Genomic DNA, 13,749 nt, shown 5'->3' with positions numbered 1-13,749 from the left:
GGGCCATAAGTGAAAGCCACAGAGACCAGCTTTCCTGGTGCTAGAGTTGCCCCTGCGCCAGCAGAACTGGTAGAATGGAGTGGTCCATGGAGAGGTAAGGAGCCATGTCCATGCAGTGGGAGTGCTCCTGAGCCTAGAGGTGTTGGCATCCACGCCATCTTGGATGGAAAGGGACCAAACCACACAAGCAGAAGTATAAGAGCCAGGAAACACTCACTCTTGCACCGTGACATCCACTTAGCTGGAAATGCCTCAAGGACAACTACAGGCCTGAGGTCTTCTACACAGACGAGTCCATGTTGTCATCCTGCTGTTGGTGTGGTCACCAGAAGGATGCTGAATGGAGGATCTACAGTGTCCAGGAAGCCTCTGACCGCATGTTTCCATGTGGGATGCTGCAGAGTGTGAATGTCAAAAACCCCAAACAGGGGCAGCCCAAGGGGGATTTTCAGGATCTAAATTGTGGATTTGGTGTCCACTTCCCTGCTAGGGACTGCTTGAAGCGATGACTTCTTTAGGTGGGTTTGGATTCTGGCTTATGTATAAGTAGTGCCTTCTTATCTCTTTCCTTCCTGGGCAGCTCCTGGGAACAGACACCCAACAGGTGCTAAAATTGGTGAGGAAAGATATCTCTGGAAAGGCTGATATTCACGAGGCCTATGTTATCTTCTCCAGGGATGCTTCAGAGGACACAGAGCTGTGTTTGTTTACATCTTTCTCTGCCTGGGAAATTCCCTTTCCCAGAGCAAGTCTTGTTACACCATGGAGTGTAGGAGGTGATGATCAGGAGGCAGACCATGTCCTGTGCCACCACTGATGTGAGGAGCTGCGGGTCTGGGGCACCATTTTGTCTGGCTGAAGGAGGTTGTCAGTAGAAGGTTCTCCCTTTCTCTCTATTTTTCAGTAACAGTTTACGTTATAAAGGAAACACACAAATGAAATAGATACTTTGAGTGGCATTAAACATGCATATATAAACACTGTATTTATCAGACAGATGCGCATGCAGCTGAATTACTTTTTTGACTGCGTGTTACCCATATGCAGCTCATAGCTGTGTGACTACGCAACACAAAATAGGCACGAAATCACTTGTTTTTACATTATTGTACCTCAATCCACCTGTGTGATTCATAAAGTTGCCTCTAGGATTTCCTTCCAGAGGAGTCTCTGACTATTCATCTGCTGTGATGCAAAAGCCAAAAGCCTTTGCAAAGCTCTTCCTGAGCATCACTCTAGGATTTTGTTCTGAAGAGGCCTACAATGCCCTCGAGTGACCAGTTGGATTTCCCATCTTCACCATCAGGTGAACCTGATAGAGACCACTGTAAGAGAGCAAGGGATAGTGGCGCGGTGACAAAGAGGAACCACACATAGGGCAAGAGGCCACAAACACACAGATTTCTCAGCAGAAATGGACAGCAGCTGCCAGCTCAGTGTTGGTGCTGACAACAAGAGAGAAATTACTCAAAAGAGGAAGTTGGCTCATGCACAAGCAGAAGCTGAATGAATAGTGTTTCTCATTTCCTAGAAACGTCACCTGTGGTTTTTGGTGAAGAGATAATGTCAATGACAACATGGCTTGCATGTAGCACATCCTCATTCTGCTTTTTTTAGTCGGTAGGGAGTGGATGGCCTTGTGTGCAGTGTCTCTATAGATACAGCTGCACTCTGATGCCTAACCTAATGGGCTGAGCATGGGTTATCCCATTTATCTGCTTTTCCACTGCCTCAGCATAGACCTGAGGAAGAAGCGTAGCAGAGTCTATGCCAATGCAGCTCTAGTGTAATGGGACACTCTGGCTGACTTGGAGCCACCCCATGAGGATGACTGCAGGGAGGAAGTAAAAGAGTAGACTTCTGCAGTTCTGTGATTCAGATGCTTTAAATGTGAGCAACATAACAGCTCCTCTTTTCTGGCATACAGGGTGGTGGGATGGGTGGGGAGTGCTGATGTAGTGGCACTTTGAGAGATTTCATCTGCTCTTCAAAAGCATTTACAGAAAGGAACGTGCCTTGTCCTGGCTGCCTGAGTGAGAGACAAGGGCTGCTGGTGGGGGCCTGCACTAGTCCCAGTCAGGATGTGTGGGGAGGAATGAGAGATACCAGCAAAGCAAACATCGCCGTGTGTGGTGCAGTGTAAAAACAAGCATGAAAACAGAGCTTGTTCCAAAACAAACACCTGCAAAATAAACACAGAATAGCCATGTCTTAAACAAAATTAAGGGGAATGTTGCAGCAGCAAGCCACTAGCCCTTAGCTGAGTCAATCCCCACACCTGCAGGTGTTAACCAAGCCAGAGACACTTCCCTCCAGGAGCACATGTGTGTCCCCCTACACTGCCAGGGCTGCTGCAGGGGCTGGGAAAAACTTGGCCACTCTGGGTTGCTCTGGGTGCAAGTGCAGGGGCACAGCTGGGCCCTGGGCCACAACCTAGCTCTGAGGCTGGTACATAGGGCACTATTTTTCTCCAGCACAATGCTGACCCTATTTTGTAGACATCACCACAGCAATGATCCAGACCAGATCCCTTCTTTCTTCTCTTTAAAGACTTTTTTCCATTGTATGTCTCATGACATGCTGGGGTTGGAAAGAGTCTGCCTGCTCTGAGCTCATACAACAGCATGCAGTCTGATCCCTCCACCTCTTATAATCCAAATCCCAGTGCCAAGACCTGGCTTGGCCTCCTCATTCCCCTCCATCTCTCTCCCTTCCTTCAGAGACACAACATGAGGTGAGAAATTCTATCGTCAGTCCCTGATCAAAAAGCCAGCACTTGAAATGTGTACCAGAGTAAACTCTACAATGACTGAAAGCAGCCCTGCAAAGAGGAACTGGGATACTGATCGATGAAAAATAGGACGTGAATGTGCTACAGATGTGTTCTTGCAGCCCAGAAGGTCACCTGTATCCTGGGTTACATCAAAAGCAGCATGGCCAGCAGGGAGAAGGAGGAGATTGTTCCCCTCTGCTCTGCTGTCATGAGGTCCCATCTGAAGTACCATGTCCAGGCCTGGTGCCCCCAGCATAGGAAGGATATGGAACTGTTGGAGCAGGTCCAGAGGAGGCCACAAAGATGCTTAGAGGACTTGGAGCACCTCTCCTGCAAATGAGAGGATGAGAGCTTTGGTTTATCTACCTAGGGAAGAGAAGGCTCTGGGGAGACCTTGCAGAGGACTTCCGGTACCTAAGAAAGGAGGGACTCTGTCAGAGAATGTAACGATAGAACAAGAGTTTTAAGCTAAAAGAAGACTAGATTTAGGTTAGATATAAAGAAGAATTTATTCACCCTCCCTGCAGAGGGTGGTGAGGCAGTGGCACAGGCTGCCCAGAGAAGCTGTGGATGCCTCATTATGGGAGTGTTCAAAACCAGGCTGCATGGAGCTCTGGGCAGCCTGATGAGAGGTGTCCTTGCTCACAATGGTGGGCTGGAACTGAACGGTCTTTAAGGCTCCTTCTAGCCATTCTGTGATTCTATAACTGTGGCCACACTTGCTGCAGTAGTGAGATTTCTGCTCCCATTTTTGCCTTGGTGCTGCTCAAACAGCAGCCAGTTCATGATTTCCTGTCTGAATCTTCTCTGTCTCTTGCAGATAGCTCCCTACCGTCCCTGGGTTGGGGCAGTGTGTGTCCTGCCGTGCCCCTCCTCCAGCCTCTCTGGGGGTTCCTGGTGGGGACATGGTGCCTGCGGTCCAAGCAACACATCATGCAAAAAAAAAAAAAAAAAAGCACTGAAAAACAGAAAATTTGTTTGCATGGCACCCGTGTTCCATAAGTGATAGGCAATTTCACTGTTGTTTCTCCTGCTTATGGACTCTCTTGAGAAGAGGGAGCTTCATGGTGAAGTGCCCGGTAAGCTGAGCATCAGAAACAACTGGGTTTCCTGCTTCCAAAAATCAGAACAAAGTACCCAAACCTTTGTCATAGGGTAAATCACAAGCTGCAGCAGACAGCTGAGAAAGAGGCTGCTCTGTATTATGGTTTATATTATAAATCTTACATCTTGGCCAAGGTCTGTACAAGTGCTCGTGAGATCAGCCACAGATAGCAAAACCAGGGACCACCTCTGCAGTGGCTTTTAAAAAGAAGAGCTCTCCCTGTCCTGTATCTGTTCTACATCTAATGGACTGACTGCTCTAAAAAGAAGCTTTACAGAAGATGCTATTATAAAAGGAAGAATTTACTTTATCGTCACAGAAATACATATTATATCTCACTATTTCCTAACTCCTAAAGTATTTCTGGTTTATGGTTGGGCACTCGCACTGTAAATCAAGATGCAAGAAGTTTCCTTTTCATGGCAACCCCTCCAGCTCCATACTCTTTTGGCAAGCAAAGCACAAGGGCCTGCCAACCTGCTTCTTCTTTTCATATCTCGTGGCTATTTAGCAGCAGTAACTCATGTTAATGAGGTTGTACATTTGCTCATTCCCTTAAAAAGTAACACCAGCTCTCTCAGATTGCCCCTCATCTCTGTGCAGATGCTGCATAGTCCAGAAGCAGAACGAATGAGTTTGTTCACATAACTTGGCCACTGCTGCAGATGCAGTGTCTGCCTTTGGATGGTTTGCTTAGCAGCTATCCTGTGTTATGAAAAAATATGACATTAAAGTTCAGCCACATCTAATACTCAGAATCCTCTGTCACGTTGACTCTTATGGTATGGATTGCTGAATTACAGACATTGCCAAAATTGGTTCTAAATTCAGCTGATTTATATGTGGGAAATGTCCCTGTTTAACAGACGGGTGAGGTTGATACAGCTTTTTTTGCTGTTATCAAATTCTCAGGGCTTACGATTAATTTGCTAAATCAAACATGGTGATCAAATTCACTCAGATGGTTCATCTCCTTTTGGTCTAAAGAAACCAAAGCTTTGTACACCTGAAAATAAACACCAAACTGCTTGCTGCTCCAGCCAGATGGAGTTATTGGCAGTACCATGGTTCAATAAACTTGGCGTAATTAAAATGAACATTCTGCTCAATCTGCATTACATACTGGAGGTGCACTGCTCTATTTATTTTGTAAAATTATTCAATTTAATTAAGAACAGGAAAGTGCAATATTAAAGAAACTTTAGCATTTGTGCAATGAAGCAAGAATGATTTTTCCTTTCTGGAGAAGACCACATGAGTCTCTCTCTCCATCTAGACACTTGTTTGCCACCAGCTGAAGCTGTTTTCATCATCAGGAAAGCTACGGGTAAATCCAGGAGGCAGGACTGATCTGGGATCACCCCCATTCATGGACTGCCTTCCTTGCAGACAAGATACCCTCTAAGGAAGGAGTTTTTCCTTGGGCTCTTACCAAAAGACTTTACAGAACTTCCAGTACTTAAATGAAGCTTATAAACAGGAGGGACACTGCCTTTCTACATGGGCAGACGGTGATTGGACAAAGGAGAATGGTTTCAAACTAAAAGAGGGGAGATCTAGATTGGCTATAAGGAGTACAAAGAGAAGCCTTTTCTCATTCTTCAAAAATCTGTATTTAAAAAATGAAGACTATATTCCTCCCGCTCCTTGTCACAACCAACTTCCCCCAGTACAGAAGAATTTGATGTACAGGTTGGCTTTTCTATTATCATCCATTGCAGAAATTCTTCTTCCAAAGCTTCTGGGAATTGTCACTATTGGAGATAGGTTCTGAGTTAAAAATACTTAGTTTGAAGCCATCGTCTGCTTCCTGTCTTCCTACCAGTTTGTGTTTGTTTTAAATAAATACAAACTGTTATCTATAAATAATGGACAGAGTAAAAAGACCTTGAGAGGAACCTGAATTCAGCATCCTTAATGCCTGTGAGTTTCTGCTGCAGTCTCACTTCGGTTCTGATGGAGAGTTTCTGTTTCTCATTTAGTTGGGGTTTTTGAACAGTAGTATCATATAATATGTCATCTGTTTACTGTAATGGGAACCAAATGTAAATATTGAGAAATCTGATAAACAATACTGCAAATTCAGTGCGCAGCAAGTAGACATCTAAAAGCAAACCCTGAGCAGCATTCCACTTTTCAGGGAAGGTTGGAATTCACTGGAAATTAGAACATTCATACCCAGCCTTAATCCAGGCCACAAACCTTAACAGAGGGCAGAGAGGGTAGAAACAGCTTCCGTGTCTGAATTTATGACTGAAACATGCTGCTGAGACACTGAGATGTAACATAGATGAGCAGTGGCGGAGAAGTCTGAAACTGTTTGAATTCTTGCCGTGCCCTTTGCCCTGATGTGTTTGGGCTGTTGGAGAGTGTATGCGACTGTATGGAAAGGGAAATGTCAGTGTGAGCTTCTGGATAAACCTTTGCTTGGGCTTCTTTCTTGCTGAAGGCTGAAAGGGACAATAGGGAGGGTCTGGGGTTTACTTTTGCTTTTGCACTGCTGCCTTGCAGCCCCACATCGCTGACCTCCAGGACTAGTCCTGCAGCAAAGAAGCCTCATTTTACTGATGACTAAAGTAATGAAGTGATTGTAAACACTTACATAAGAGGAAACTGCCACCAGACACAAGACAGCCCTGTCTTTTTACCTTAAAGGAGACAGGTTGGAATTTGTTTTGTAAACAGGGAAATCATTGCGAAGACTTCCTTCCTCCATGGCACTTACCAGCGTGGGAATACAGGGAGATTTGCCATCATCACCAGTTGTGGGAATCTGCAGTTGGAGCATCTCTTTTAGTCTGTGAAACATGGAAATAGAGGTTGCTTTGTCTGACTTGTGAGCCCAGCACTGCCAAGGTGACAGTGACAGCCTGGGCAAACCCCTGGAGCAATGGAGTTTAAACCAGTACTGAAATGCCAAATGGAGAATCACAGAGCATGAGGTTATCCTTCAGCACTGATGGACAAGCAGCAGCCTGATTCATCAGAGGGGCTGTACTTGAGCTCCCACGCTGCTTACAGGGAAGGAAGAGACTGCATTTCCTATCCAAAGACCTTGAATTAGATGTTAGAAAGACAATCTTCACTGCTAATGAATTTGCCTGTGCTTTTGTTTCTATTCTGCTTAACTGACAAACTGGCAGATTCACTTACTCCAAAATATCCCACAAAGATTTGCAGGGAATGAGAGCTCCAGCTCAGAGCCCTAGTGCTGCAATGTTATGTTTCTGTTATTGGTGCTGCAAGCTTCTGTTTTGGATAAACAGGCTTAAAGCTGTAAGCACTTAATGTGCCAGTGACAGGCTTGAGAGCAATGCTTCATTAAAGAGAAGGAGCAGAGCTCACAGCTCACCTCCCCTCTTCCCTTGGCTAACACCATGCAAGGATATACCTCTATGATACAGAAACATGCTGATTAACACCAAGACAAATGCTCACCACCATGTGAGATGAAAGAATGGGTTTCTTAGTCCCTGGGGTCTAAGAAAGCACAATGCAGGATGAGCCCCTCCTCAATCTTGAGGAAGCTATGCAATCTGGGGCATCAAGCAAAGTGTCTACAAGACTGAATCATAGAATGGCTGTGGCTGGCAAGGCCCTCTGTGCCCCTCTGGTCCCCCCCTGCTCCAGCAGGGGACCCAGGCCCTTGGCCAGGCAGCTTCTGAACATCCCCGGAATAGGAGAAGACTCCACAGCCTCTGGGCAACATGTGCCAGTGCTCCACATGTGCCAGTGCTCCGGCACTGCACAGCACAGCAGTGCTGCCTGGTGCTCAGAGGGAGCCCCTGTGCTCCAGTTGGTGCTCATTGCCTTCTGTCCTGGAACTGGGCACCACTGAAAGTAGCCTCTTAGAAAAGTAGCCAGGTATTCAGGTTTTTATCAGGTATTTATGGACACTGGTGAGGTCCCCTGAATCCCCTCTGCTCCATGCTGATCAGGCCCAGCTCTCTCAGCCTTTCCCCATAGGAGAAACACACCAGGCCTTTCAGAATTTTGGTGACCCCCTGTGGGATACAGGTCTTCATTGGGTCTTTTCACTATGTCCTGTTCTCTTCTGTACTGGGATGCCCAGAACTGGTCAGCTGTGGTCTCACCAATGGGAGTGGGACAGAGGGGAAGGATCACATAACCAAAGGCAGAAAGCCCCCATTTCCATTCTCTCAGCCTTTCAGTCTCCCCTTACTGTTCACGCTGAAATCGGAGTAGCTCCGACCACTCAAACCCACAGCCTGAGGGCTGCCTTGCCTTGACTCTGCTGATCTCTCTTTTGGCTTCACCCAGGGAAACCATTTGAACTTTGAACTTCAAACATAATTTCACAGGCTGGACCATGAAGTCCTTAAGGCAGAGACCGAAATGCAGGGTCAAAACAATTAAAGATATGGCTTGGGATTTTTCATTTTTATCAGAAAAGCTAAAATTCACATTACACGTGATGTCATTGTGGTTCTGACACTGTTCTATTGAGCTGGCATTAATTACAGATCTAGCAACACATTTTGTGATCCTGAAAAACGACAAGTGTGCTATGGAAATTAATTGAAATACCAAAAGCAAAATAATAGCTGAAGAATAACCTGGTTTTCAGCTCTCAGCAGGAGAGCATGTTTTCCTGAACTATGCTGCTTATTCAAATCCAAAGCAAGTTGCAGGCTAAAAGAATTAATCGGAATGCAAAGTAGCATAATTCTGTCCTCATTCTCAGAGAAAGCATCAAACATGTTTAAATGTCATTCTGCAGCCATTGATTACCCCCAGTCGGTCATCCCCTCACAGCAGCAGTGTGATGAGCTCTCATCCAGCAATTGTGTTCCAGGGACAGGCTGTGTGCTGAGCAGCTCAAATGCTACCCTTTGAACAGTTCTTGGGAGGAAGGTGAGGCTGTGTAGGCAGAGGCTTCTGGAGTCCGTGGTGGAGCTAATGGGATGGCCAAGAGACCGTAAACACTTCTCCATGCTCATTTGAGTGTAAATTGCTCCACGAAAGGGAGATTGCTGAGAGCTGCAGCCCATGTCTTCACGCTCTCCCAGCAGATTTGCTATGCTTCAGAAGCGAAACGCTCTCTGCTTTTGAAACTGAGCTTTTGATAATGACCAAAAAATGGTGAGATGTTTGTTCAAGATGGGGTTAGCCTACTGAGCAATGCTGAAGCTGAATGCATATGATGAATAATGGAAAGAATCAGATCATGCCCTGCCTGGAACATTCTTTTTAATTGGCTAGTTCAGCACAGTAAAGGGCTAGGGGGTATATTTTCTTCGTCAGAAGACACTGATTTTGACAATATATTTAGTAATGGGGGATGAAACAATAAGTGTTTGCTTTGGAATAGTAAACGGCAACCTTAATGGTCACAGAAGTAGTTTCTCTCCTTCCTTCTTAGCCAGGATTGATGTTATTGAATATATTGTACTTAGAGCATTTATAGATTCTCAAAATTACATTACATTTTTTACTCAGCTAAGTTAAAGCCTTGTGCTTTATAAAAGATGTCTGACCCATATTGATTACAGAAAAAGGAGGAAAGATTTTATTAAAGAGAGGAATGAGCTTTTTGTTACTGTATGTCACTGGCAAATAGAAGAATTCCCTTTCTACTGCACTTAGCAGGCTCAGCAGGTAGATTTGTATGCCCAAATCAATATGCTGAGAGGTTATTTGGCAGAGACACAAACTCTACAGGTTAGGTCACTAAGTGGATGTAAATTGTCCTTGTTGCACTGTAATCTGTCTCTCCTTTGCCACCAGTGCAGCTGTAGGATCCATGCTTTGCAGTACGGAAGCTGGACGCTTCTTCCTGCAAAGGAACAGTAAGCATCACCCCATGCCTCCTGGCACATGGCTGCCCAGGCTCTTCACAGCACAGCTTTCTCACCACTTTGAGTCCTCCTTGTTATTCTGCAGGGAGAAGGGAGGCATTGGTAACACGCGCAGAGTGTGATGGAGAAATGGTCTAGAGTTGAAAGGACAGATGCAGTTTGGGGTGATCCCACACATAACCTGGCACCATGTACAAATAGAGCACTAGTGTGCTTCTCATTTTTATTTAGCTCACTTGGCGTAACCTCTGATCCACTGGGCAGCTGAGGTTTCTAAATGAAATAGAGCCTGGATTGTAACACTTGTGGTGTTACAATCCCATCTTCATGTGCCAACCTTGCCCCAATGGTAATCCATGGTATAACAACATGCTGAAAGCTTTTCGAGCCTCAGTTACAGGACCCAAAAGTCTAAGCCTGTTTCAGTCTTCTGTAACCATCCATAAGAGGGAGCTAACTATGGTCCCATTATGATGTTTAAGCAGGGATCCTCAGTCCCCTTCCCTCACAGTGGCAAAGACAACTACAGCAGTGCTGATGAAGCCACAGATGAAGGGGCAGGTGCTGAACAGGAATCAACAAGTAAAGCCAGTTCATCCTTGTGGCATGTTTACCAGAATAATGAAACAAGTCATCAGTTCTTCCAGGAAGGCTTTAAAGTGCACCAGGAAGTCCAACAGAGAGGTCATGTCTCTCCCCAGATGGTTTGTGTGATCTTATCAGCACTCTCATGAAAAGGAAGAAAGCAGACCCTAATAACCGGAGGCAGCACCCTTACTCTGGGCATGACTACCTCCATGTATTGCCCTCTCCACCAGGCACTGTTGCCCATGGATCCCTGCCATCCAGGTCCACCATCATTTCCCAGTACTACCCACTCAAAAACAAGCTGGGCCTTATGTGGGGTACTTCCAACACCTTTCTTTCACTGTGCACAAAGAAAATAGAGAAAGGAAAGAAAACAAAAAAGAAAAAAGTGCATCTGTTATGCATGTTTTGAAGAGAGAGCTCTGATGCTGCTCTGTGGGAACCCCTGGTTAAGATTTTCCTTTCTCTTGCCTGTGGACAACAGGGTTTGACCATCTCTTCAGGAGGGATCAGATGGTCGTGCGGGAGCAGAGGTAAGAGAAACAGCTCAGCAGAAGGAGCAGCCATGAGGCTCAGGAAGAGGCTTAGGTTAATGAAGACATTGCTATTTAAAGCTGGATGGGAAGACAATCCCTAGCAGAGGATTTATTTGAATCAGGTCAGGCTAAGATTGGGGTGAATAACCTGGCTGCTTTCAGACACTCTGGCTGCTTTCCTTTTTCTTTTGCCACCCAACAGGCATATTCAGCATGCACTGAGATGACCCGTCTTTGGCTGCTGCCACCCACATGCTGTCACCTCCCACTAACCCACCTCCTCCTTCCCTTTCTTGTTCCATGCAACACCTTGTGCTGAATACTTCCTGCAACAAAGAATTTCTGGGATTAAAATAAAAGCTCTCTTTATCTCTGCTGACTATATGCCAGGCATGGATCCACTTCACCCCCTTGAGTGGCAGATGCCAAGCCAGGACCACCATCACCACTGATCCCCTGTGAGCAGCACATCCCACACATCCTTGGAAATCATCCTCCAACTTCTCTTGCATGGCTTTTATGACCAAGAACCCAGCACCAGAATGGAGCACCACAAAATGTGTCCCAGCCCTACATATTGAGGACAGTGCTTCTTCTGCCTTGAAGGACATGCACTAGGCAGCTGTGCAGTGAAGGGCACCTCCTTGTGAGATGCTTAAACATACCCTACAGATCTGTGCTCAGCGTACACTATATAGAATGTATTTTGTGGGGAACCTGGCTCTGTTACCTTGCCAGGGTGTTCTGCAAACATCTGAAAACAGAAAAAGCACCTCTATCCATGATATTACTCAGAACAACATCTGCTAGTCAAAGCAAGCATCTGATTGACTGAAGGCAGGGTTGCAGATAAGCAAGAACTTCAAAACTGGACTGGGAGTGTTTATTTAATTACTGGGAAAAACGAGTTCAAAAGAAACACACGTCCTTCACTCTGTATGACAGGATCACTTTATACTTAGTATCTTTCTGATTGACATGGTCATTTATTCAAGTCGATAATATTCTGCCTTAATGAAAAATCTAATGTTGATAGCATTAATATGCTAATTACCCAGTAATTAAACTTTAAAAGATGCAATCTTATCAGAGCTATAGAGGTTAGGTCAAGATCCAGAATGTGTATAGAGATTTGAACCTGCAGTTAGGTTTTATATGGCAGGAGAAAAAGTATCAATAGCAATTAGGAAAATGTATTTCCTGCTTGTAGGGAGCAGGCAGCCAGTGGCAGGGAGCAGTTAACATCTCTTCTGTGTTGGCTGCTTCTTATAAGAAGTGGTGTAGGTCTCTCTCCCTGGTGTCTGCACAGAAGATCCCTTGGAGTGAGGTTTAAGGAGATGCTGGGGAAGGCTGGCTCTTCCCTGCCTGCCCCAGAAGGAAGGAAGTGCCAGAGGTGTCCTTCCTCCTGCTCCAAAGAGCTGTACCAAGATCACCTTCTGTATGGAAGCAAAACTCACAAAGCAGCCTCACCAGGGCAGCCTGGACTTGGGTGGTACTTGTCCAGACTTCCTTTATAAAACATAGTACTATAAACCCCGTAAAACCTATAAAATCCATAAAACGCTTAATAAGTTACAAAAGTTAGCTTGCTAAGCCCAGATAGTATTGCCAACCTCATCCAAGGGATTAAAGCACCGTGTGTCCCAGGAGCCAGGACACAAACAGAAGTTGGTTATTAGCATTTAGATAGGCTGTTGGAGAAGTTTAACATGAGGGACAGGAGAAATGGAGAAAGGGGCTTTTGCTCCCCTGTCCTCATGTTGTGCAGCATCATGGGTACAGCCCACAAACACCTGTCCTTATGTTATCTGTGTTATCTGGCTGCTCAGTGGGATCCAGGCCCTTTTCTCTGTTGATTTTGTCTGGATAGTCCTGCATTTTCTTACCAGCACCGTCACAAGGGGAGCTGAACAAAAGGTTAATCATTTTGATTTTCACAGAACCATAGAATGACTTGAGTTGGAAGGGACCTCCAAGATCATCTAGTACCAACCCCCCTGCCATGGGCAGGGTTGCCAACCACTAGATCAAGCACTAGATTTTGTTTGATCTGAGGTGCTAGTCCACTGGAGAGTAGCTGCTGGACTTGATGGCCATGAAGGTGGAGATCTGTACTGTTCCTGAAGCACCCTGTATTTCCCACTTATTTCTAGTGCTCCTGCAGGAGCCCATTTATGATTTGGTGTTGTCAGGTAGTATGCAGCATCTCTGTTAAGAACTAAATCAATTTGCAAACATCCAGGAGCTGTCCTGGATTTCTGCCCAAGTGCTGAGTAACTTTTGAAGGTAAATGAAAATCTGGATTAATAGAGGAGAGGAAGAAAGCTGTAGAAAAACAGTTGACATCAGAGAGTGGGAAGAGACAAGGTTATGCCAATGCATGGCATGGGGAGAAAAAAGGAAAGGACCAGAGAAGACCACCACCTGTCTGAGATAAGTGGTCAAGGTGTTACATTTCCCACAGAGGGTGCAGGCAGGGACTAGCCGCTTCAGGATGAGCATTTCCTCACCAAGTCAAATGGAGCGGCTGGTTCAGAGGAGTGGGAAGCTGTGTGGGTGGACACCTGAGGTGCAGCTGTCACCATGTGACATGGCTAAGAATAAGGAGAGTCCTCCCTTCTGATTTCCCCTGCTGTATTCTGGTTCTCCAGGCGTGTTGTCTGTGTCTGATGGAAACACGAGGAAAAGGACGGAAGCTCTACCCAGTCATGGTGGCCACGTAACAGCAGATCTTATGACCTCTGAGGCCATAATTACTTTCTATGGGTTCTATCTTCCACCAAGGCATCAAAACTGTCACAGGTACAAGCTAAGGACCAAGGGCCAGATTAAAGTTGCTTGGGGCTTAAATTACTGATGTGTTAGTGTGATGCAGAGCTAAGACAAGTTACTATGGCAACCCCTGAGAGAAAGCAGGAGAACTTGCCA

This window comes from Lagopus muta, chromosome 3 (genome assembly GCF_023343835.1).
Source record: "Lagopus muta isolate bLagMut1 chromosome 3, bLagMut1 primary, whole genome shotgun sequence".
In the NCBI taxonomy this organism is placed as follows: Eukaryota; Metazoa; Chordata; class Aves; order Galliformes; family Phasianidae; genus Lagopus; species Lagopus muta.
The sequence above is the reverse complement of the archived record's forward strand: the minus strand, read 5'-3'. Positions refer to the sequence as shown.